Raw genomic sequence first — 25,955 nt, forward strand, 5'->3', positions numbered from 1 at the left:
TAAACTCTCATAGAAGTAGCAATAATAAACCAAAGTGTGTCGGAAAATATATATATATATATATTTTTAATATTAGGTTGTTCCACAAAGTGATACAGTATTCTGTCAGTACCAACAGAAATAATTACTCATAATTTATATCTTGTAACACATACATGAACGTAATGTAACTTGATGAGATTTGTTTTCTAAACTTTGAAAGACTCGTACTCAATAAATCTACACAAAAGATCTCCAACAGAGCCTACAAAGTTCCAAGGCACATTCACATCCACTAAATAAAAACTAAAAACAACATTCGTACAGCCACTGCAGTAACACAACGTTTACGTCACGCGGGAAGTTCTGTGTGAGGTTTTTAAGTTGCCGGAAAGCAGAGCTTTCACAATCACAGGGTCGGTTTTGAAGCCGTTGCAAAAGTCGGCACAGCTGATCTTTCCGTCACGGTCCTGGAAAACAAAACATTTGTGATTAAAATTCTGAAAAAAAAACAAAAACACAACCATGCTGTAGAGCGGGTGGGTTACTCGTTTTTTGTTTTCATCCAGGCAATAGTTTTAAGAAAATAATTTCAACTGAAGTAACATAGTTATGTGTGTGTGTTCTTATAGCAAAGCCACATCGGGCCATCTGCTGAGTCCACCGATAGAAATCGAACCCTTGATTTTAGCGTTGTAAATCTTTTAATTTATTATATAATACATACAATATTTAATAAATAAACATTATTTAAAAAAGAAAAAAATACTTCAGAAGAACATCGAAACCTTGATTGAGTAAAATATTTATTTAAGTTTAAAACATTTATAACGACTTTTATTTTACATGTTGTGTTTCGTTACCTTATCTAATTTGATAAACAGTTGGTTCACTCTACGTTCTGGGGCATCTCTGGTACCGAGAGAGCTGGAAAATCTTCCATGTAGCTGATAGATGGCGGTAACAATGTCAAGCATCTCGCTGCGTCCGACATAGCCATCGTTGTCTATATCATACAATCGGAATGCCCCTAGCGGTAAAAACAACAGTGCGAATATCTGAATTTCGCAGGAAAATTGATCAGAACTTACGTGCATACTTAAAAGTGTGCGGTCATCTAATTTATTATGGTTGCATACACATGTTATTCCCTAAATGTAATGGCCAAGTGTATTAAGACGTTCGACTCGTAATCCGAGGGTCGCGGGTTCGAATTCCGGTCGCACCAAACATGCTCGCCCATTGAGCCGTGGGGGCGTTATATAGTGACGGTCAGTCCCACTATTCATTGGTAAAAGCGTATCCCAAGAGTTAGCGGTGGGTGGTGATGACTAACTGCCTTCTCTCTAGTCTTACATTGCTAGATTAAAGAAGACCAGCGCAAATAACCCTCGTGTAGCTTTGAGCGACATTCCAAACAAATCAAACTAAGACATGAAATATAGCTTCCATAATACTTTTATTTATTTTAGGCTCTACAAAAAATAAAAAGTGAATATATATTAAACCGAAAAAATGAATCTTTAAAGAATTCTACAGAAAACAATTAATTACACCAAATTCAAACAGTAAAATATATATTTTTGTGATAGAGTTACATTTAAAACTGTTTCATGAGGTACAAAAAAGGCAGTTAAAATATAATTTTTTATTAACTAAGAAATTGACTTAAGTGCCTTTAAAGAAAATGTTCCAGGTATTTAAGACGAGGTTTATTACTTTTTTATATTCCAAAACTATAGAGACATGTCTATTAATAACCTACAGCTAACATTTTTAAAGGTCTAAACTGGAAACATCTATATATATAAGACTACCTGCACTAAGCCAGTGTACTTACAATTCAGTTTTTCGTCAATAGAGCCATGTGTTGTCACAGAGATAGCTGTGATAAATTCCTTAAATGTGACGACACCATCCTTAACGAAAGAGAACAAAGTTTGTTTGTTTCTTTCGAATAGATGATCACGTTATTTTATACACATATAATTACAAATGACCTGGCTAAACACAAACGTTTAGGTCTTCCCTTACATAATGTATTCTTATGGTCAAACTCTGTTAAATTTTGTACGTAATTGGTTTGGGACACCTGTAAGTCGCTCTAAAACTTGAAAAAATGTTTTTGTTGTTAAGTGCAAAGTTAAACAAATAAGTTTTCAGGCTTACGGCTGAGACACAACTTGATGATTTAGAAACTTCTCAACCATAGATCAAAGATCTTTTGAACAGATATTTTCTTAAACAATATTTCGAATCCACAAAAAACACCACACTAGCTAGTCTTATAAAAATAGGTGGCTTTGTTATAATTTAAGACAAGAAACGTTAAGAATCGTTTTTGTATTGTTTATATATTAATTTACAAATAAAAGATTCAAATAACGTGCAAAAATAACAAAATAAACCATAATATTTGCTCACTACACAAAGATAATACTAAATTCGTGAAATGTTTTAATATCAGCTGAAAGCGAGTTTGGATTACCAATGCCTCTCAGTGATATGTTCGCAGACTCACAATGCTAAAAACCGGGTTTCGATAATCGTGGTGGGCAGAACACAGATAGCTCATTGTGTATCTATATTCGTAACTACAAACAAACAGATTATCGATGTCCACCAAGGAGAATCGAACCCCTGATTTTAGTTTTGTAAACCCCTGATTTTAGTTTTGTAAATCCGTAGACTTACCGCTATACTAGCGGGGTAGTAGGTCATCAATATAAAAAAACAAACACTGAACCACTAAAACCTAAACTCCTACGAGGGAAAATTAAAATTCATAAGAAATTAAAAGCTAATAATAGCTAATTAAGTAAAGATAAAACTAAAACCGTAAGAAAAACTAAAAATGTTTCAAATTAGGCAACAAAAATGAAAGTGAAAGTGTAAAGTAGAAACGCAAACTTTTTAAAAACTATTGGGTGAATTATGCATATTTATAAAAATAAATGGATTTGAAAAACTATTGGGTGAATTATGCATATCTATAAAAATAAATGGATTTAAAAAACTATTGGGTGAATTATGCATATCTATAAAAATAAATGGATTTGACAAAAAATGAGGTTCTTGGTTTGGTGGCTCAGGGGTAAGCCTGAATACTTATAACATCAGAAATCGGGTTTCGATTCTCGTGGTGAACACGGCACAGATAAACTTAGTTCGTGGTGATGAGAAACTCACGTGAAGTAAAAATGTATTCTCAAGACGGCTGGTATGGGTATTAGCACTTTTATTACAATAAAGTACAGAACAACGTTTCAATCTTCTTTTTCTTGTTGCTCTTGAGATACATTTTTATTTTTCTCCCTAAAATTACCTACTTGTTTCTTCATTCCACATGTCTTCCCTCAGCAGTAATATTAAAAAAAAAACACTATAAAAGCTCCGACCGTACAACACTATCGAATCGGATAAAGCTACAAAACCTGGTTCTTGACTTTATGCATTGGAAGATAGCATAATGAAAGCGACAGATTATGAAAATATATTTCTTAAAAGAAAAATGCCATTAATTACCTTGTTAGCATCAAATACGTTAAACTGAGGATAGCCTACGAAGGCAGAAATGTTGTTCTATATTGTAATGAAAATGCTAATACCCACACCAACAATACAGATAAACCTAGTGTTTAGCTTTGAGCTTAATAACAAAAACAAGAAAACAATTCTTCAAAAAAGACGTTTTTTTAAAAGTTACAATTTATTATTTTTCAGATTACTCACTTTCTAAGCAATAATTAATATCACACATAAATGTAATATTTGAAATTTAGATTAAATTATTATTATTTAATGACTTTATAATTAAACGAAGACAACTAACTAAATAATTTACAGTTTATTTCGTATTAATAAGTGTTGGGATAAATTATTAGAATATAATAAAACATTTAACCAAAACTATTAGAATATAATAAAACATTTAACCAAAATAACATTTACCTCCAAGCAGAAAATAACATCAAAAACATTCATATAAATCACATGGAAGATACAATAAGGAAAGCAACAGATTATGAAAATATATTTCCTAAACGGAAAAATGCCATTTATTACCTTGTTAGCATCAAATACGTTAAAAATATAGTCAACAAAGGGGACGGATTTCCAGTTGGAAAAAACTGACCATAAATTTTCTCAAACACCTAGAAAACAAAAACAAACACATGTATGTAAGGATTTTTTTCATTCAATATCTTATAAGAAAATTTCTCTCCATTCACGAGAATACTGTAACTTTTTAATACAATATTTCTTCTACACTGTGCTTACCTACAATGGATACTTTCAAATCGATTACGAGAACAAGATTCAAAATATATTATTAAAATGTATTAAACAACAGACAAGTCTTAAATATAGAGTTAAATAAATTGATATAAGGTAAAAACAAATATACTTTTCAAATGTTTAAAACGTTTTATTGGAAAACAACATAGAGTGTTCAAACTTAAGACGTTACTTAAAATATGATAAATTTACACTCTAAGTACTAGAAAATGAAATCCCATAATTGGAAGTTGATATACACACGAAAACAGAACGTTAACAACCTTTGCCTATGTTTACTAGTTCTACTGGATCGTTTCGTCCAACAGAAGTTTCAAATAAATAAACTGTTTTAGAAAATTCTGGACAGCTGGTTAAGACATTCGACTCGTAACCTGATGGTTGCGGGTTCGAATCCCCGTCACATCAAACATGCTCGCCCTTTCAGCTGTGAGAGCGTTATAATGTGACGATTAATCCTCCTATTCGTTGATAAAAAAGCAGCCCAAGAGTGGGTGGTGATAACTACCTGTCTTCCCTCTAGTCTTACACTGCAAAATTAGGGATAGCTAGTGCAGATAACCCTCGTGTAGCTTTGCGCGAAATTCGAAACAAAAATTAGACAGCTGACTCATAATTTTAATTCAATGCGATAACTGAATCGCTGTATTGAACAATTTTTCAATATTAGTATAAAATGTTATGCTTGTATTATATTGTTTTGAATTAAGCACAAAGCTATATAATGGGCTATCTGTGCTCTGTCCACCACACGTATCGAAATCTGGTTCATAGTGTTGCGAATCCACAGACATTCCACTGTGCCACTGGGGTGAATACCTTTATTAACCTTCATACAAGTGTAATAATTCCTTTTTTTTTTCGTCCCATGTTAGTAAAGCTGCAAATGCATTTTTTTTTCTGAGCGATATTTCACGGTTAATTTGTTTAATAATAATCCAATATTGAGGTATATTATTGTTGCTTGCATTGACCATTACACATTGACCAAGGCATCAAGTTCGCAGCGCCATCTTGCTGAATACGCTTCAAAATGTTAATGCTGTTGATCGCTGATTGCGTATGTTTTATAAATTGTTCGTTAAAGTTAGTCAATTCCGTTACTTGGTTCTAAGTAACGTAGCTATTTTAAGGGGCCTGGCATGGCCTAGCGCGTTAAGGCGTGCGCTTCGAAATCTGAGGGTCGCGGGTTCGCGCCAAACATGCTCGCCCTCCCAGCCGTGGGGGCGTTATAATGTGACGGTCAATCCCACTATTCGTTGGTAAAAGAGTAGCCCAAGAGTTGGCGGTGGGTGGTGATGACTAGCTGCCTTCCCTCTAGTCTTACACTGCTAAATTAGGGACGGCTAACACAGATAGCCCTCGGGAGTAGTGGTGAACGTGCTATGCAAGAGTAGCGCCATTTGTGCGAAACGCTTCAAAACAAACTTGGTTCAAAACAAGAAAGAAACATTCGCGGTGATGAATAATGCTGACAATAGTCAAACATGAATTTTACGTTTTTCTAATTTTATTTTCTTAGCTTGTTTATTGCTTAACGTGATGTTCAATTTGAAAATAACAATACCAACAGTATTCGATTCCTCTCGGAGGACTTAGCAGATAGCCCGATGGGGCTTTGCTATATAAAAACACACACACACAATACAAATAGATATATATTACCTATTATTTTGCATATAAATGTTGCGCCCCATCTTAGAGTTCGGTAACTATTAAAAAAATCAATGACTGGAATAACATAACATAATGTTTAGGGACGACAAGAGATTTATTGGTTCATCTAGCCTGTCCCTTCTTCCAAAGTAATCTAAACTTATTTACAAAACTAAAACCAGCCTTTATAATTGAAATAGTTATCAAGCTTTTCCGTTTAAATTTATTACCTCCACAACGGTCAATAACCTAGTTAGGAAAATAAAACTGTTTTAGCTGAAGATGATTCCTATCCTGCTAAAACATATATTTGTATCCGTTAGTCTTACCATTATCATCATTAAGAGTGAATGAAGACGATACATCAACACAATTAATTTTAGCTTTACTTAACAAAAGAAATAAAACACAATCAGAGATCCTAAACTCTTCTCATATGACAACCCCTTTCATCCCAGGCATCATTCTAGTATCTCTCTTACGAACCCTTTCCAACATTTTAATGTTCTTTCTAAGGTATTGATCCCCAGACTGAATACGATACTCTAAATGTAGCCTAACCAGTGTGACATATACAATGAAAGTATAATTTCTTTAGACTTGTATTTAGTACTTCTGTAGATACAACCTAAAATTATTTTACCCTAGCACCAACAACAGCACACTGCATGGATGGCTTTAGAGACTGATCAACCACTACATCAAGAACCCTTTCTTTCATAACACTGTTAAGGATATTGCAATCCAGTTATAATAACCCAGATGCATTATCTTGCATTTATTACAATCAAAACCCATCTGTCATTTATTCACTCTACTCACTGAATGATCTAAATTCTTTTATAAAGTAGCAGCATCCTCTTCACAGAAATAAACATTCAAGACCTTAATATAATCTGCAAATTTGAGTAGCATATTAACCATTCTTTCCTTCATCTGCGTCATTGATGAAAATCAAAAAGAGCAAAAGTCCTAAGATTGAGTCCTGAGGTACTCCACTTATGACATTAATCCAGTTTGACTGAACTCCATTAATAACAACCATCTGCTTTTTGCCATCCTGCCATTCTTCTATCCAATTAGTTAACTTATCCTCCACATTTACCGAGATAGTTGTTTTACAAGCCTTTTATGTGGCACCTTATCAAATGTTTTTTGTAAATCCAGATATACCAAATCTACACTCTTATCCTGACCTACATAAGTAGTAAACTTTTTAAAGAATGATAAAAGGGAAGAATTTTCCCATAGTGAAACCACGTTGATCACCGAATAAAATTCTAAATGTTGCAAAATAAGTTTGCAAAGAATCTTTTACCAGACATTTCGAAACGTTTCCCGTAAATAATGTAAGACTAATAAACCCATAGTTATTGGGAACAATATTTTATCACCTCTTTTAAAGAGACGAGTAACATTAGCCAGCTTCCAATCTTCTGGTGCCTGCCCACTCTTCAAGAACTCACAGAATGTAGAAGCAAGTGGTTCACGTATCCAATCCTTAACGTCCTTCATAACCCATGGGAAATATTATTTGTTCAGGAGTCTTATTATTCTGTAAACTTTCCAATTTTTTCTTAACAAGTTCAGAATTAATGTGGTCACATTGTTCGGTTTTGTTTCAGTCTATCAGCTCTTCAAGGTGAGGAATACATTTTAAATCTTTAGTATAAAACTGAAGAGAAACAGCATTTAATAAAACAACAATCTCATATTCATCAGATACAAGACTTCCTTTACCATTTCTCCAAGATCCAATCTCATCATAACATTTTGTTTGCCACTAATGTATTGAAAGAAATCCTTATTATTTTTTAAATATTTTCTGTCAACCTTTCCATACATTTTTAATGCCCTAATTTCGTTTTTAAACAATTTCCTTGATCTTCTAACTCTCCCGTCATACCAGTCAATTTAAATTTCTTAGATTTTGATGGTTTAAAAAGATTGAACTGTAGCCTTTAAGAAATAGTTAAACTCGATTACATTTTGTTTAGTTGAAAAGTCATGTTGATGTTTATGTGAATTGTGTTTGGAGCAACTACGCGTTTTGATTTGTTTAAATTGTTTTGCACAAATAAGGAACAAAGACATTATAAAAAAAACTGCTTATTTATTGATAATTTGATAATTTTTTTGTTTTGGTCGAATTCTAAGATTTAGAGTAACGCTTACACACATTCAAATATGTATATATATATATGTATAAGCGAAAATAATGTTATGTTCCATTAAGCTTATTTTACACTGTTGATTAAAACACGCCCGAAATGACCTATGGCTTTGAAGAAATATTTAAACGTCATTATATTTTGCTTATTTGAGTAAAACATGACGAACGGGGTCAGTAAAATAAACTTATGCCAAATATTCAAATAACTGTTAGCGTTAATGAAGCAAGAATCATTAACTTTAATCAGTTCGCTAACCATAGAACAAATGTTCTCATGTATTTTCCAAAGTGCTAGCGAAAAGTTTTAATTTTTTTTACTTGTATTAAAATCACGGATCTTGAACAATTAAAGTTGTAAAAATACGTTATAACAATTACTGAGAACTATACTGTACAATTAGAAATTCTAATTGTTCAAGATTATACATCAGAACATACAGTGGCGGCGCCAGGATATTTTCGTTGGGGGGGCTAACGTAAACTGTGGAGGGGATTCCCAAAATGCCATCAATATGAAGTATAGGTGGTAAATTATAATAATGTAAATACCAAGGTACATTTCAGAAAGGTGTGTTATTTTGAACTGTGTTTTCAATTCAGTTTTCATTGGAAACTCAAACTCTGATTAATAATTCATTATTACAAATTAGAAATAATCTGTTTATGAAAATATGCGTATATGTAAGAGAGGAAGCTCACCTAAATTCCACCCAAGGTAATACATAATAAGAAAGAAAATCAAGATTAGCTGAGATTGAACATTTAATATACCATTAAGAGTAAAGCTACAAATCAAAAGAAATATAACACTTATACATGCATGCTATGTTTTACTTTTCAATAAAAGATAAATGAAATTAATGGGTAAATACCTGTGAAACCTTTGGTTTATCAAGTAAAATCCCTGATGATCTGTTGTAATTTGAAATCAACGTGGTTATCTAATCTTTGTCAAAGCTCAAGATAGAATGGCATTACACAGGGAGCGGCAATAAAGCGCATGAGTTTCAGTGCATTCAGTACGTTGCTATGGGACGAATGACACATACTTCCGTCTCAATGAAGACGTTGAGCTATACAAATCTATGTCTCTTTGATATTAATTGTTAAGCAACAACGACGATCGTGTTTTCCATATTTTGTGAATATATGTAGGTAACAATACTGGGGGGGGGCTGAGAGGGCTTGGCTTATTTTTGGGGGAGTTTAAGCCACCACAAGCCCCCTTTGGCGCCGCCACTGGGAATATAATATTTTAATCAGTCACTGTTCTCTGGTGATGTTTTTCTTCAACCTACGTAGAATAATTAAATCATTAAAAGCTTTTGGTTTGTTTGTTCCGGATAATCAGAAATGGATTTGAACTGATAAACTAGAGGAAAGTATTTAGTTAACGGAATCCTTTGCCAACTCTAAGGCTACTCTTCACTGACTAGATAGTGAGATTTGATCGTCCCTTTTACCTATACATCCACGGATCCAAACTCGAAGCACGATTTTTCTCGAAATAGTGCTTGAATTTTGGACTCTAGAATTCACATACCGGCACGCTAACTGCTAGGTCAAGCTTAATTTGTTTATTAAAAAACAAATAGCAGGAATATTAACACTAGAAAATAGGAATTAATATAATATGATAGCTGACTATACGTCTGAAGCATAGTTACATCATTATACAGCCACAATTCATATTTTATCAAATTGTTATAAATCAGTCATGATGTAAGCACGTTGTTTGGATAAAGATATTACTAAGATACCCTTTCGTACTTTATTTTCATTTTTCAACTCCTTTATTTATAAAATATATCTAAACACATCCAAAATCTGATTGATAATATTTTTGATCTCAAAATACAGACCAATCTACTTTATCGTGTCCCTGTGTTTAAAAGGGTAATTTAACTGCAAGTACAATTAAAAACTCAACCACAAATGAACTTCTAGAAAGTTGTTGTTGTTGGTTTGAATTAAGCAAAAAGCTACACAATGGGCTATCTGTGCTCTGCCCGCCACGAGTATTGAAACTCGGTTTTTAGCGTTGTAAGTCCGCAAACATACCGCTGAGCCACTAGGGGGCACTTCTAGAAAGACACCCAAAAGATACAAATCCAGCCCTGCAATGGCTTTTGCAGTGACCAGTCTAAAATAAACACTAAACAATCCCTCATTCTCAAATATATATACTAAATTCCTCTTTACTTTTGAATTTGTTTTTGAGTTTTGACTGTTTTTGCAAATCCCCCTTTGGCTTCTTTATAACGACAATGATTGAGATTCAGTGTTATCAGACCAAAAGTTGAACAAGTGGTTCTGAGTTGACACTCAGCATTTGAACTAAATTTGATCAAAACTAGATGAAAACGTGTTCTTTGATGGATTGTTTAGGCAGAGTATTATATTAATGATGAAACTTTGTAGAATGGACGGCACCTTCCTGTTGTGGAGACACAACTCTAGAGGACGACATTTCGAAAGTCTTCCGCCTTTCGCCTTCAGGTCAGTTGCCGTCCATTCTACAAAGTTTCATAGATGAAAACGTTTCAAATTATCTTGTAGAGGCACACACTGACAGATAACCAGGCACATACACCCACAACCCCACTCCATTCCAGACCGAAGTACTTATGTTTTAGAAATAACACCGTATCGTGAACAATGTAAGGACAGCACATATTCTACAATTTGTAAACATTATAACTGTAAACATTTACAATTTGCAAAATGAATTCTAAGGTGCGCTGCAAGAAGAACTGATAACCAACTGAGGTCAAGGAGTTATAAAGAACGATTAACGGGCATAACAAAATAAATGGTTATACATATGATTCCAGGGACATTTTAAACCGCCTGCTTTTGCTCACATCAACTATAGATAGTGTAAAGCAGAAATTAAACGAATATGAACACGCAGTGTGGAATATCTGCCTGACTGCCAAAATTATTCACCGACACTTCCATGCGAAATTTGAAACATGTGGCGGAAGAGTACCACATGTATGACATCAAATAAATTACATGCCAGTGCATTAAGCCTGCATGGTGAGTTCCAGGCTTCTTAGTTTCACGGACAGGCGTTATAGTAATGAATGAAAGACAGTTTATTCATATTTTGCCTTACCAGAAGTGAAGAAAAGAGCATCATGAGCTGTGTACCTCATAATTTATAATTTATTTCAGGTGACTGAATTGTAGGTTTGGCAACTTTGGGAGAAATTTGGATTTTATCGTGAAAAGTTATGAGATAATATCATGGTGTAGGCCTGTACAGGTATGTCTTAAGTTGTTTGAACCCTATTTATTGGTGTATGTTGAAGAAATTATGTATGACATGTTTTAACATGTTGTAAACAATGCTGAACTGATGAAACTGAACTGCTATGCTCTAACCAAGCTGTTTCAACCTGAGATACAAAAATGCTCGTAAGTTATCTTATCTTAGCCTCTGTTATAAATCGAATTAAACTGCTCTTGGAAATTTGAGAACACCACCTGAAAGATCGAACCAAGATTTCATTTCACTTAAAGATGCCTTATCAGAGGAATATTGGCTTGTTCCATCAGAAGTATAACAATTGTCAGCAGCCAAACATAGGTATAGGCTTCGATTGTTTCTAAAATAAGCTCACTTTTTATGTATAGCGGAGAAAGTGGAAACTCGTTTTGACAAGAGGGTGCTGCCCCAACATTTTTGTTAATATCAAAGTGTGCTTGTGTATGTATATTAAACATATTTCTGGGTGCAAATACAATAAAGTGTACAATAATATTCTACAAATAACAATAAAGAAGTTTGTCCTAATGTAAAGAATGGAAGTTGGTGTTTTAAATCTTCTTCGTGGTAGTAGTGAGAATTTTACTGTGACAAAAACAATGCACTAACAAATTTACTAGTGAAGTTGAAATATATGTCTTTTCAATGGCTGAAAAACGTGAATTATCATATCACTTAATCCTTTTTTAAAGGTTTTGAGACTTTTTAAAGGCCATTTTATTTGGATTAATTTTGTACATTGTTTTTCTAACAATAAAACTTCTCGTATAACATTCACTCTATATATAACAAGGGGTATCTGAATTTAATTGTACTTAATTTAAATAAACTGTTAAATAAATGTCTATGGATACATAATGTATATGTTTTGTAAAATATTTTATTTGTAAAAGGCATGTTCTTTCAATACATTTAGAATTAACCTGGTACATGTCATTGTGGTACAAACCATTATCTAAGTGACCAAAGGTAATTGTTGTTAACCGAGTTGTAATCACATGTACGTAGATTCACTTTTCAGTATGATGAATAAGATTGAATTAAAAATATTTTTATTCAAAAGTGGCAAACTCCTTTATGATGAAATGACAGACTTGCTAACTGACCACTGCATAATGTATCAGTTGGAACAATAATACAAACAGATCGAAAGAAAAGTAGTCCTTATTTGAACTGCCTGCAGTCATGCATAAAGCAATATAAACTATAAATTCATTGCCTACAAAAATTTATATATAAATAACTATTTGAAAATACGATAAAACATAAAGGTTTGAGATGCAGGAGGATGGTACGTTATTGATTAATTGGTTGTCATATGCGCAAATTGTCTTTTGCGTGATACAGCGCACACTACACAAAATGTAAAAAGTAAATAGTTAAATAAAAGGTAGAAATACGCAGGCGGAGGGAAACAAACAGAAATTCGCAGAAACAGGACAACCAGCTTTTTTTTTCTTTTTCTCTTTTCTCTATATGTTGTTTATATACATGGCTGATGTATCTGGGCTTTAGTAGAAGTAGCATACCGGTTATGAAACGTTTGTACTGTTATACATATAGTGTGTTTACTTTGATAAAAGTAATTTGTAACGTTGGATTGAATGCCCACACAAATGAAACTTAATCTCGAAGAAGGGCTTGATGTGTTACTGTACCTTAGCTTTCCGGTATTGGAGGATTGTGTATACGGTCTACAATGTATTACACAAACACACACATATAATATATATATATACCTGTTACCATAAGTGTATATATTATTATAGTTCTTCCAATGTACATCCATACGTAACGATTCAAAAGTGTGGAAAGCATTTACTATAGCATCTTCTAGGCCCAACATGGCAAGATGTTAGAGCGTTCTACTCGCAATCTATGGACCGCGAGTTCGAATCCCCGTCTACCAAAGATGCTCGTCTTTTCAGCCTTGGGGGTGTTATAATTTGACGGTCAATACCACTATTCGTTGGTAAAAGAGTAACCCAAGAGTTGTCAGTGGATGGTGATGACTAGCTGCCTTCCCTCTAGTCTTACACTGCTAAATTAGGGACAGCTGGAGCAGATAGCCTTCGCGTAGCTTTGCGCGAAATTCAAAAAACAAACAAATATATTCTGTGATTATTATGCATAACTAGAAATTGATTGTTTAAGTCATTTGTTAAATACGTGAGAAACCTGGGTAATTTGCTTTTTAGCCATTTTAATATAAGCGTAATAACTATTTTACGCATTACTTATATTAGTTATTTATGCCACGTTATAAACGGTTAAATTGTCGGAACTATTGTACAAATGCAACGAAAGTAAATCGCACGCTTCATTGAAAGGAGCTGCGCAGTAAAGTATTTATAAATAAAGAAAAAATAAAAGTATACAAAGTACCACCACTTGATTTCATTCATTAAGAAGCTACAACTGATAATTAATTTTTACATACCAATTTCTTGCGTATGTAATTTTTACATGGGAGGTTAATTTTAATTCAGTTTCAAGATCATCTGTTGCTTTATTATAATCGTTTGTGGATTGCTTACCTCCTTCGTCATGTGACCATCCGGGCAATCTTGAATAAAGTCTCTGTACCTGTGAAAATAGATAAATTTAAGTAGTTTTGATATGTTCATATTATGAAATCAGTTTAAATAATATCACACACTTTAACCCCTATTATGATAATTATAAAAAAGCTGAATGTTTATTAATTATAATTATTGTTTACAATCAATCGAAAGTCACAAACTGCCTACATTCGAAGTCGTCAAACACAAATGTGGGTTAACCTCAAAGTAAAGCCCTCTTTTTTTTTTGTAATTCGAGGGTATACATAAAATTTTGTTATTATAATTGAATAAACGACTGTTAAGTACTGATGTAATGTTACCATTTTTTAACGTCACTTAGACAACTAAGTATATAGAGTAACTGGAATCTTCCGAAATATCGTGTGAAACTAAAAACAAAATGTTTTCACATCTTCTGTTACCTAGACAAGGACTGCTACATCTTCCGTTACCTAGACAAGGGCTGCTACATCTTCTGTTACCTAGACAAGGGCTGCTACATCTTCTGTTACCAAGACAAGGGCTGCTTGACTTGCACGTAATTTACTTGCTAGCAAACGCTAGAACTTAAAGTTTCCATCGAATAACAAATTTTATTGTGTTTCTCATTTAACCTTTGCTACTGAACTGAGATCATTGCAAATTACAATATTTTTTTTGAATCGAATTGACTCTTAACTCGAATTGGCTGTACATATATAGATTGCAGGATATTCAGGTTGAATTAAACTTTAAATCAAATAAGACATGTTTTTTTTTTATTTATGTAGTGTTTTTACGTACAGTTAATAGTGAGTATAATATTAAAAATTTCAGAAAACAAAACATATAATCTATTTAAACATGTCGAAGAGAATGGTACAAAAATGTCGTTACAAGGAAATAGGCTCCAGTGTATAGACTCCATTAAAACATAAATTTTTAAAGTTGACAGGAAATGGTCTAGATTCGAAAATATTATATCGGAGCCCTAGCTAACGAATCGAATCTCGAAGCTTAGTAGAGCCTTATACTGAACACTATCATAGATATTTGTTGCTAATGGAACTTTACAGCCAGTAAATATAACTTTGTTGCTTAATTAACGTTTCCAGCACACGCTTAGAGCATTTGTAAACGTAGCTACTAAGCAGAAATGTTCTTGTAAAGTTTAAACAACAATCTCTTACTTTACTGTAATTAGAATTTTGTATTTACACAAGCCATAAGCATCAACTATTGACCAAAATATGAGATATTTTATGTTGTTACATTATGATTACACCAATATTACAACATAAATTCCATAAAAATGATAATTAGAAAGTGCGTATCAAATTCTGGATTAGTAAAGTAAGTAGAAATTCAATTATTTTTGTTCAAATGTTTCGCACGTAATATAAACATATCTAACTAAAAATAGCAATCATAATAAAAATGTTGAAGCAATGAATTTTTGTTTGAAACAGAACAACGTATTTAAAACGAATCTATTTTCTACCAGAATTTAGCAGTTTCGTAAATCTTTTAAAATCTGTTTACAATTATGCATATTTCACGAAAATCGTCAATTTGATATAAAAAGGAAGTTTATTTTGTACTGCATAACATCTTAAAATGTTTGGCCAGAATATAATTTTGTCAACTTTTACAAAATTTGATAGTTTGAAGTGGTTTAATCTCCAGTTATTACAACCTGGTTGCATTAAATTATTCTCAGATTTAGCGTTGAAAGAATTGTGCATTTCTAATTCTATTACATTATGACTTCTTTTTACGTAATCGAGTAATGAAATGTACAGCAAACGGTTATTAATAAGTTTAACTTTTCGAAGAAATGTACTGTCCAAACATGAAAGGGAAAGAATCGATAAATCAATATTTTTAATACATTCCAATTGACCGTTTTCATAAGGTAGTTATACCTCGTAAAGGGACACTAATACACGTATACTAAGACACTGATACAGCAACATACAAGAACTTACGTGTGAAACATTGTCTTTGAACAAGTGTTGTATTCCGATCGTCCCTTAGTAGGGTACGATACTCATGGTGGGTAGAAAACCAAATAAAATATTCCGATCTTCGCCTGAAACGTGGGTGTAGCATATTTGTGTATATGTTTATTAATTATTTTCTCCATTGATATACGTTGTCACGTGACTTTCATAACAACAGTGGCACTTGCTACTCAGAAACAGTTCAGACCTGTCATTACTTTAAAATATTATAACTGTAGATTATAAAATAGCTACTGTTATTTCTAAATGACTGGTAACAAATGTTGCCAAAATATACCTTTTTTTTTTTTTACCGAAGTATTTATTGTTCACTGTACGTGGTTTTTGAACAGGAATTAAACATCTCACATCGCGGTTTCATAATTAAGTGCATGTTTAATTTTTCCAATGTATTGTCTTGTTCCTCTTTAATTATCCTCATTAACTATAAACCATTAGTCGTGTTTCTTAATCTTATTACTCACGCATTTCATTTGGTTTTGATATTTTTCTGTTTGTTTTGTTTTTGAATTTCGCACAAAGCTACTCGAGGGCAATTTGTGCTAGCCGTCCCTAATTTAGCAGTGTAAGACTAGGGGAAAGGCAGCAAGTCATCACCACTCACCGCCAACTCTTGGGCTACTCTTTTACCAACAAATAGTAGGATTGACCATCAAATTATAACGCCTCCACGGCTGAAAGGACGTGCATGTTTGGCGTGATGGGGAAGCGAACTCGCGACCCTCGGATTACGAGTCAAACGCCTTAACCCGCTTGGCCATGCCAGGCCTGATCTTTTTCTGCTCTGAAGAAAATAATTTTAAATATCCTAAGCGTTTTATTTCTTCAAAAAATATCATAATTATTTTTTTTACCTAAGTATAAAATAAAAATAAAATAAATAATGTGCGAAATAATAAAAAATTTGCTCAAAACATTTTTATCAAAACAAAGCAATGATTCATTCATATTCTTCGCATGACATTTCAAGTTTCCAAAACAAAATTCCCTCTCTGTTTTGATGTCCTCACTTCTGCTGTTTGGTCAAGTGTCTTTTGTAGCGTATTCTGACCATAGAAATTAAGATTACAGAAAGTGATGACAGAAATAGTTTTATTACCTGGTTGAATAAAACCACGTTTTTCAAGTCACATGATACAAATACTTGAGGATTTAAAAAAATAGTGAGTTATATTGGTGAAGTCCAACAAATTTTTGTGAATATTTATAGCTAAAGTTTGGTTTCTTTGGAATTTCGCGCAAAGCAGCTGGAGAGCTATCTACTCTAGCCGTCCCTAATTTAGCAGTGATAAACTAGAGAGACGGCAGCCTGTCAACATCACTCACCACCAACACTTATAGTACTATTGTTATCAACAAATAATGCAATTGACCGTCATATTTTAAAGCATTCACAGCTGAAAGAACGAGCATGTTTGAGATAACAAGGATTCGAACGCTGTACTCGCAACCTGTAACAGTGCATAAGTAGTGGACTTTAATAACCGCGGGCATTTCAACCACTTTGTAGCACATCGCAGATAATTCATTGTGCAAAGCTATGTTTAAAGACACAAACAAAAAACAGCACTTTATAAGTGCAATTTTAAATTACTTATATTTTTAAATAAAAGTTCACACTAATTTTTAGTTTGAAGACTATGACCACATGTTTCATCATATACTGCCTACAAAGCTGATTTTTTTCTATAATTATGTAGACGCAAAGTCTTTTATCAAAAATAACAAAATAATTTAAGTAAGCCAAAGTGACAGCAAACATTCGTTATTCAAAGAATATTTACTGTGTACTATTGTGTAAGAATGCCAATAGCTCAATTGTTACTACTGCGCGTCTAAAACACTAAAAAGGTTAGATTAGCCATAAACAGGGTCAAAAACCCATTATACACTGTGTCCCATATTAATAGAACAAACATACAGTACTTCAAAATCTATAGAACAATTATCTTTAATAAATTAGTGTGATATTTGTGTGTTTTCTTATAGCAAAGCCACATCGGGGGCTATCTGCCTAGCCCACCGCGGGGAATCGAACCCATGATTTTAGCGTTGTAAATCCGTAGACATACCGCTGTACTAGCAGTGTGTATATGACATTTGTGGTGTAAGGGATGAACCATGATATACAAAGAGCCATAATATAAAATAAATTATAATTTATATATAATCACGTGTAATATAGTATATATATATATAAAATTAAAAGTAATATAACATCATACCATAATGGAACTCTTGCTTATATGATACTAGAAAAGCCTATTTATTACGCGATGTACAACCCCAACTTCACGAAATGTTTATCCTGTGTGCATGCAGATTTGCAGAAGGAGTTACAATTTTCCCATTTCCTATCACAGAGAACTTTATTCTTCCCTATTCTCATGGTGAATATATGACGTCATAAAAACGTCACAAGTATGTATGATGCACTGGCGCCACGACAAAATCGTCTAGTATATATATATATATATAGTCAATTATAGCATATAATCAAGTTTGGCATGCACTAAATAATGAAATGATATCCAAATAAATTTTTTTGAAGCTTTAAGATATGTAAACAGCTCAAATCTACCACATTCATTACAATTCACATTTGAAAAGTTACAAAACTTCGAGATAAAAATAAGTATCTTCACTGTTTCTTCTGCTAAGAGACCTAGTGGTTAGGGCTCTCGACTCGTAATATGAGGGTCGCGGGATCGAAACCCCGTCACACCAAATATTCTTGCCCTTTCAGCCGTGAGATTGTTATAATGTAAATGTCAATCTCACTATTTGTTGGTAAAAGAGTAGCCCAAGAATTGACGGTGGGTAGTGATGACTAGCTGCTTTCCCTCTGGTCTAGATACTTCTCATGTAGCTCTGCGTGAAATAAAAACCCTAATTGCTTTTTTCTTTAGCGCAAAGCTATGCGATGGGCTATTTGAGGGAAATTGAATTCCAGATTTTAGCGTCGTAGATATGTAAATTTACCGCTGATATACACGGAAGATTAGACTCTGATGTGTCTTCCAATGTTTCTGCGGTAATGCTGAAGGATCATATAATTAAAAAACACAAGGTTTCGATACCCGTAGTGGGAAAAGCACAGATAACCCACTGGCAGCTTGGCGCTTAACAACGAACAAACAGGCTCTAGTGAAAAGCTGGAACATTTGTTTTTCCCGGTAACACAAATCACTCCTTATATTTAGAACTTACTTTTTTAGTCTAATCACATTATAATAATGTTACTTGCAAGTATTTCTTTTCATAAAAATATTCCAATACAACAACCATGATAAAACTTACCATTTCTGCAGCTGTCTTGCTTCAACTGTAAAGAAAAGAAAAGAAAAGTTATGAGACTGGGTTTTTCTGTGTGATTTAATTAACAAAGAAGAATCCACTGAGAACAAATGTATGCTGTACTTATTTATAACACTATGAATGCTCTTCTTACAAGTTGTCGTGTGTGGGAGCTTTTCGACACATAGGTGGCGATACTTATTTCAACTGGGGTGAGGGCGACAATTGGGGTACATTTTCTTTGCTATGTTAACCATGACCAATGAATTCAAAACTGGAGTAGCGTCTTTCACGATAGTTACACACAAGGTTCCGTCTACCATTCCAAGAGGCACTTCGTTACTGGATAAAAATTGGGGACACGTGTCCCTAGCGTCTTCCTTATTTCGTCACGTATGCTCAGACAAACAAATGAAGAGATACTTATCAATAGAGCCAACATTATATTTTTAAAGACAAAGCCAAAATGTATTTCGTTCATTTCAATCCATCTTTATAAATTTCCAAATGATAAAAGTACAAAAATACGAAAATTAATATATTATTATTTGCATGTTTCTGTTTCCTATGTCATACACAGTGTGGGAAATGAAAAATCTTTCTAGTCTTATCGCAAGGCTGTAGTTATAAAGGTTCATAGGATTGCGTGATTGAGCATCATATTAAAATAACGAAGTTCTGAAACTTAAAGAATTGGTTACCGTACATTTGTAGGGCATGTGAACGTGATATTTAATTCAGCCTTTTTTATTTTATTTTATTGCAGTAAATGTAGTTGCAAAAGTACGATTTTACCCTCTCAACCGGAATTGTAACGCTTGGTCTGACAAGAATGTAGAATTACAAATCAAGAATACTGAATTCTTGATAAGATACCTTGTGCACTTTGCTAAAGTGTTGATTTTCTTATAAGTAAAGTTTTCTCATAGTTGGCCTCGCATGGCCAGGTGGTTAAGACACTCGATTCGTAATCTGAGGGTCGCGGGTTCGAATACCTGTCACACCAAACATACTTGCCCTTTCAACCGTGGGCGCGTTATAATGTGACAGTCAATCCTACTAATCATTGTTAAATGAGTAGCCCAAGAATTGGCGGTGGGTGGTGCTGACTAGCTGTCTTCCCTCTAGTTTTACACTGCTAAATTAGGGACGGCTAGCGCAGATAGCCCTCGTGTAGCTTTGCGCGAAATTTAAAAAAAACAAACGAAACGAACTTGACCAACACTGATTTTAAGCATGCATCAGCGATGTCAGGCTGTCTTTACAGTTCGTGATAACCGTTTTTCATACTGAAGTAAAATGTCATGAGCATTAAAGGTGTTAATCTACCAACTTATTCTCCAATACTCAGTCAGTCGAAGACACCTTTAACATATCATCAGATAGGATGAAACAAAATTATCCAACAACTCATGTAAAGCGTTAAAAATTCAGTGCATAGAGTATATTTTAAACAGCATAAGTTATATAGAAAATTGCATAGACAGGGTATACTATAAATAGTTTTTCAAATTCCTGACTTGGTCGCGAAATAAAAAGGGTTCGATGAAACGCTAACGAGATTTTAAACAAAATACAAAATGCAATTAATTACGCTTGTCATAAGGCATTAGTTTTATGACCAATATATGTTTAAACACTACATTCTGTATGTAGTCTCTGAGACATTTTCAAGAATTAAAGGAGTGTATGATAACGGCATTTCAATAACATTATGGTCGCCATATTCATTGTCGAAGACGTGGTTCGTTCTATCCTTGATCTCTTTGAGTCAGCTGGAATATAACGAACACAATAATATAATAAACTTAATACCGATGTCTTATAATATGTATAATTAATTATACTTACGCTTCACTATCTTGGAAAAATAGTACAAAATAAATGAAAAACGTCTGTATAGAGAATGTTACTTATCAGAAAATAGAGAATATAATAATATATCTCGATGAATGAATGCAATATAAGATACATCTTGACAGAATATTAAAGTGTCTAATGAATATGGTACAATAAGCTGAATAGGTTGATGTTGATAAAGCAGGTGGCTAAGGAACTATGACAAGCGACAATATTTCCTATATAACACAGCAGTGGTTTGTACGTTTGAAAAATGACCGGGAGTGGACTTATTATCAGCGTGTATTGACTCTGAATTCGAGGGCTCATGGGCGCATTATAACAGTGGTGGTTTAATTCTTAATAATTAGTTAGACAAGAGTTGACGGTGTCTGACGTTTATTACCAGCCTTCAGTGTGTTATAACGTGACGGTCAATCCCACTGTTCGTTGGTAAAAGAGTAGCTCAAGAGTTGGCGGTAGATAATGATGACTAGTTGCCTCCCCTCTAATCTTACACTGCTAAATTAGAGACGGCTAGCGCAGATAGCCCTCGTGTCACAAATTCAAAAAAAAACAAAAAAAAACAAGTATTTAGAACCAAGGAAGATATTTTTCTGAAAGCTATTGTCAGTTACACACTTGGAAGCTCTAGTTACTAGAAGTTCAATGTCAGTTATTCACGTGAAAATTTTAGCCACTAGGAGTTCAGTGTTAGTTATACACGTGGAAACTCCAGACACAAGGAGATCACATGGAAGAACTAGTCTTTAAACAGATGCTAAAGTTTGTTTGTTTCGTTCAAATTTTCACACAAAGCTACAAAAGAGTTGTCAGCGCATATCCGTTCCTAATTTAGAGCTGATGGACAAGAGAGAAGGCAGCTGGCCAACGGCCCCCACTGGCTAACTATGGGGCTGCTCTTGTGTAATCGAATAGTGGAAGTTGGCCTTTGTTTTTATGTCACCCATGACTACAATGTTCAAGTTCACAGTTAGGGTACGCTAAGCATTAGGTCGCTTGGATGTTGACGTTAACTCGAGTCAGTTAAGTTAAGCGAAATTATTTGTGGATTTGGATGTTTAAGAAAGTTATGTCGATGTTTGGCATGGCAGTTCATAGAATGGCTCTAAGTTTGTTTGTTTTTTAACTAGTACAAACTCGTAGATCCGTCATTTCTTGATCGAGTTCAGATCTAATTACAGTGTTGGACTTGAGACCAGACACTTTCGATTGATCTATATAAACGCATCCAAAGACTCATACCTTAATTGTGCCTAAAATAATTTCAACTATAAGGGCAGGTTTGTAGATATTCTGATGAGTAATGAAATCAAATCGGGTATACATGCGCCCCACGCTTGTTATTGCTGGTGTACAAAACATATATAATAAAATGTGAAAAGGAGATTTCATAGATTAATTTCTTTAGTCCTGCCTAATACAATTTCAAGTGCCGCGGCTACTGAGGATTCTCACTTGTTACACTTGTAGAAGATCGAGTCGATTTTATTGATGCAAGTCTGAGATAGTTATGTTGATACAAGGCCACGTTAGTTATGTAAATTGAATGACCAAAACAGTTACACTAATGTAACTTCTACACTATTATCCAGACTTAAACACAAGTCAGAGTTAATCGCGATTTATAATGAAGATTCCCAAACTCCATGGCACTCTTGGATCTGTTTCCTCCATTGTCACACTCAGTTTCTGACTACGCAAAAACAACCTCAGTCTTGCTCGTCTTGACAGACTTTCCAATTACCACAACCTGTACGTGTACAACCACTTTTGAAACTACGTGTTAGTCAAGGTATAAATATGTATTAAAACCAGAGTAGTGTTGAACAAAAACACATTGTTCGGAATTATTTTAAGATGTCGTTTCCGAGCGGTTGCTGTTCTAAGTTCCGCTGCACGAGGGTTTCTACGAGAGTGATTTTTTTTTAAATGTCGTATTATTTGGCTCTACATTTTAGTAATCTTGTGAAAGAATTTCTACGTTTGCCAAAGATGCTATGCGTTTGTGCTAGCTATGTTTGTATAAGCTCGAGTTAGTATATCTTATTAGATGCTCTAGGTAGGTATATTAATATAAGTCCGGATTAATTAATCTAGTGTATAATGGAACGAGTTGTGCTGAGAAAGTTAGAATTACTTATACTGGTTTATGCTCTAGACATTCGCAGTAATGCATATTCAAACTGACAATGTATGAAGCATTATGTAGGTGTAATTTAGCATTATTTTATCGTGGTATGAATGAATTAGATATAAAATGCGTCTGGCAAACTTAAGCAGGTCTGTACGCAGAATGATTCAAAGTGAGGTTCAAATTTGTGAGATCTGAAGTCAACACATATTGTGCAAAGCACAATAAGCATGCAGTGCTGTGGAGGTCTGGGGAAATATCCCCCAGAAACATACTGTAAAGAATCCGGCCTAAAAAACCTAACGGTTTTAGGATCCCTGTTACAAATTACATCAAAGTGTAAACTATCGTATTTAAGGGTGAACATGAAACCATTGTACGAAAGTGTAAACATGAAACCATTATATTAGTGTAAACATGAAGCCATTATATTAAAGTGTAAACATAAAACTATTATATGAAAATGTAAACATGAAGCAATTAAATGAAAGTGAGACTACCAAGTAAATACTACAAATTTGAATGAACTCTCTTGGTTTATATACTGATCAACCCGGAAAATTCTGATGATGCGTTTTGCTACATTACCAGCTAGTTAAGTGTAAGCTTGAACTAATAATGTTGAAGTGAAATATAAAAAAAGCATATTGTGGCAGGCGCGAACAAATATGGCAATGTTAATACCAGTGTTAATGAACTTAAGCCACTTACACATACATAATTATGAATTGCTTATGATGATATAACCCAAAGCAAGTTAAACAAATTTAATACATGAAATAATTATAGTTATATAAATTAATTAAAATATGTAAATCAAAACCATAATTAACGTGTGCTGGATGTTGTTTGTCATCAACTTAACCGTATTTTATTAATTATATTGCTTTAATAAGATTGCTTGATCTCATTATAACGTTAGTTGAACACAAAGAGTATTGTATCGTAGGAGTCACTGGTATAGACATTTAAGCATCCATTTTCTTAATATTTACCTTACTAACGCTAAGCGAGTAAATAAAGTCAATATAATCAGTGATGTCGAGAAAACCCAGTTGTAGAGAAAAATATATATGTAAAAACGGCTCGTTTCGGTTGAGAAAAAAAACATTTTACGTAGAGGAGCGAACAACGTTTCGACCTTCTTCGGTCATCGTCAAGGTCGAAACGTTGTTCGCTCCTATACGTAAAAAAATTTTCTCAACCCAAACGAGCCGTTTTTACATATATAAAGTCAATATAAAATGACCACAAATAAAACTTATATATTTTTTGTAATATATTACCCACTATTTAAAAGTAGAAAAGAAATACACTTTCTTATAATTTCAACAGTCAGTGTGCGTGTTTTATATATCCTTGTTTGACCCACTGAGCCGTGTGCTCTTTGATAACAAACTTCATTTGTAGCACAAGTATGTTTGAAAAAAATGACTCTTAACCGATATTTAACTATTCAAACCGTACAAGTTATAAAAATATCAACAAATAGGTCGAGGATGTTTATTTTCATACCAAAGTACTTTACAATTCCGTTTTTTTAACAACGATAAAGTTGAGAAAAGGAACGTTCCACAACGGATACCACGTTTCGATATCTACATATCTTTTGTTACCCGTTTCAAACACCAGTTGAGCCATGTAGTGCTCGACAGAATACTTACAGCCTGTTGTTGACTCCAACTCCAGCAGGTCATTTCTATTCAGCTTACTTGACCTTTTCCCATACCCTTGAAAAGGAAAGAAGCTGCCGTCCCCATAGTATTTAGGTTACCATAACGACTAACATTTGTTAATATTAACTACGGCTTTATTGGGATTTGTCTTGAAGGCGGCTTCTCCCTTCGCTATCCAGGGAAGGAACGCAATGCACTTCATTGACAACTTTTTACCAACCCAGCGCTGGTACTACCTTTCTCAACGCCCTCTTTCACAATACCGTAAACACTCCGGTTGTCGTGGTAACGTAACAGTGCAGAACGCTTCTGTGAAAATTTAACCTGCAGTTCTGCTTTTCTAAATGTCATTGTTAATCAAATTATGACTCCCTTTATCTTCATTATTTAGAAAAACAACTTATTAATAAACACGAATAACCTTAATTTAATAATCATTTTAGTGCTCTAGGATTTTTTTAGTCATGTTTCTGGAAATTTCTTGACGATTATTCAAAACTTTAGTTGCTTAAAAATCGTTATTTTCTTTGAAAAAGTGTGATTTTTGTATATTTTTCATTTATTTTCATAAATCCATATAACAACCCTTTCAAGCCTAATAATCACTCAATGACGTTATTAGGCCTAATTATGTAAACGATTACAGCATTGTAATTATGTAATATGATATCTGTTTATGATTTCTGATATTAGTTCTACAAACCTGAGAAGCCTCCCTCTTTATTATATTATATACCTCAACCAAGTTCCCCGACAAACATAAATAACTGACTTTACATTTACATTAAACATATAAATACAAAAATTGTGACATTCTTCGCACTGAGACAGTTAAGAAAATGTGTTAACATGTTCGTCAAGTTGTATCCACTGTATAAAGAAAATACTCTGTTAAGCAGCAGGCAACAGTGAGTTCCTTACCACCTCAAGTAGTGGACATTACTCCTATTTCGACATACCTAAAGCTGCGTGGATTGATTTATCTTTAATAAAATGTTTATGTTGCGAAAACTGGTACAGTTTATTTGCCAAAGCTTTTC

At 33.7% G+C, this 25,955-nt stretch overlaps 1 pseudogene across 1 annotated transcript; it reads right to left on the reverse strand.

Moving 5' to 3' along the window:
• Window positions 1–78: 78 nt before the first annotated feature.
• On the reverse strand, window positions 79–25,266 carry LOC143228560 (uncharacterized; annotated as a pseudogene). The gene is made up of 8 exons (XR_013015348.1): window positions 25,136–25,266; window positions 24,904–25,010; window positions 19,249–19,273; window positions 13,919–13,967; window positions 4,045–4,133; window positions 1,820–1,898; window positions 843–1,009; window positions 79–449 (listed from the first exon to the last, which is right to left on the reverse strand). The product of XR_013015348.1 is annotated as an uncharacterized LOC143228560 (transcript).
• Window positions 25,267–25,955: the final 689 nt, after the last annotated feature.

This window comes from Tachypleus tridentatus, chromosome 10 (assembly GCF_004210375.1).
Source record: "Tachypleus tridentatus isolate NWPU-2018 chromosome 10, ASM421037v1, whole genome shotgun sequence".
Taxonomy (NCBI): Eukaryota; Metazoa; Arthropoda; class Merostomata; order Xiphosura; family Limulidae; genus Tachypleus; species Tachypleus tridentatus.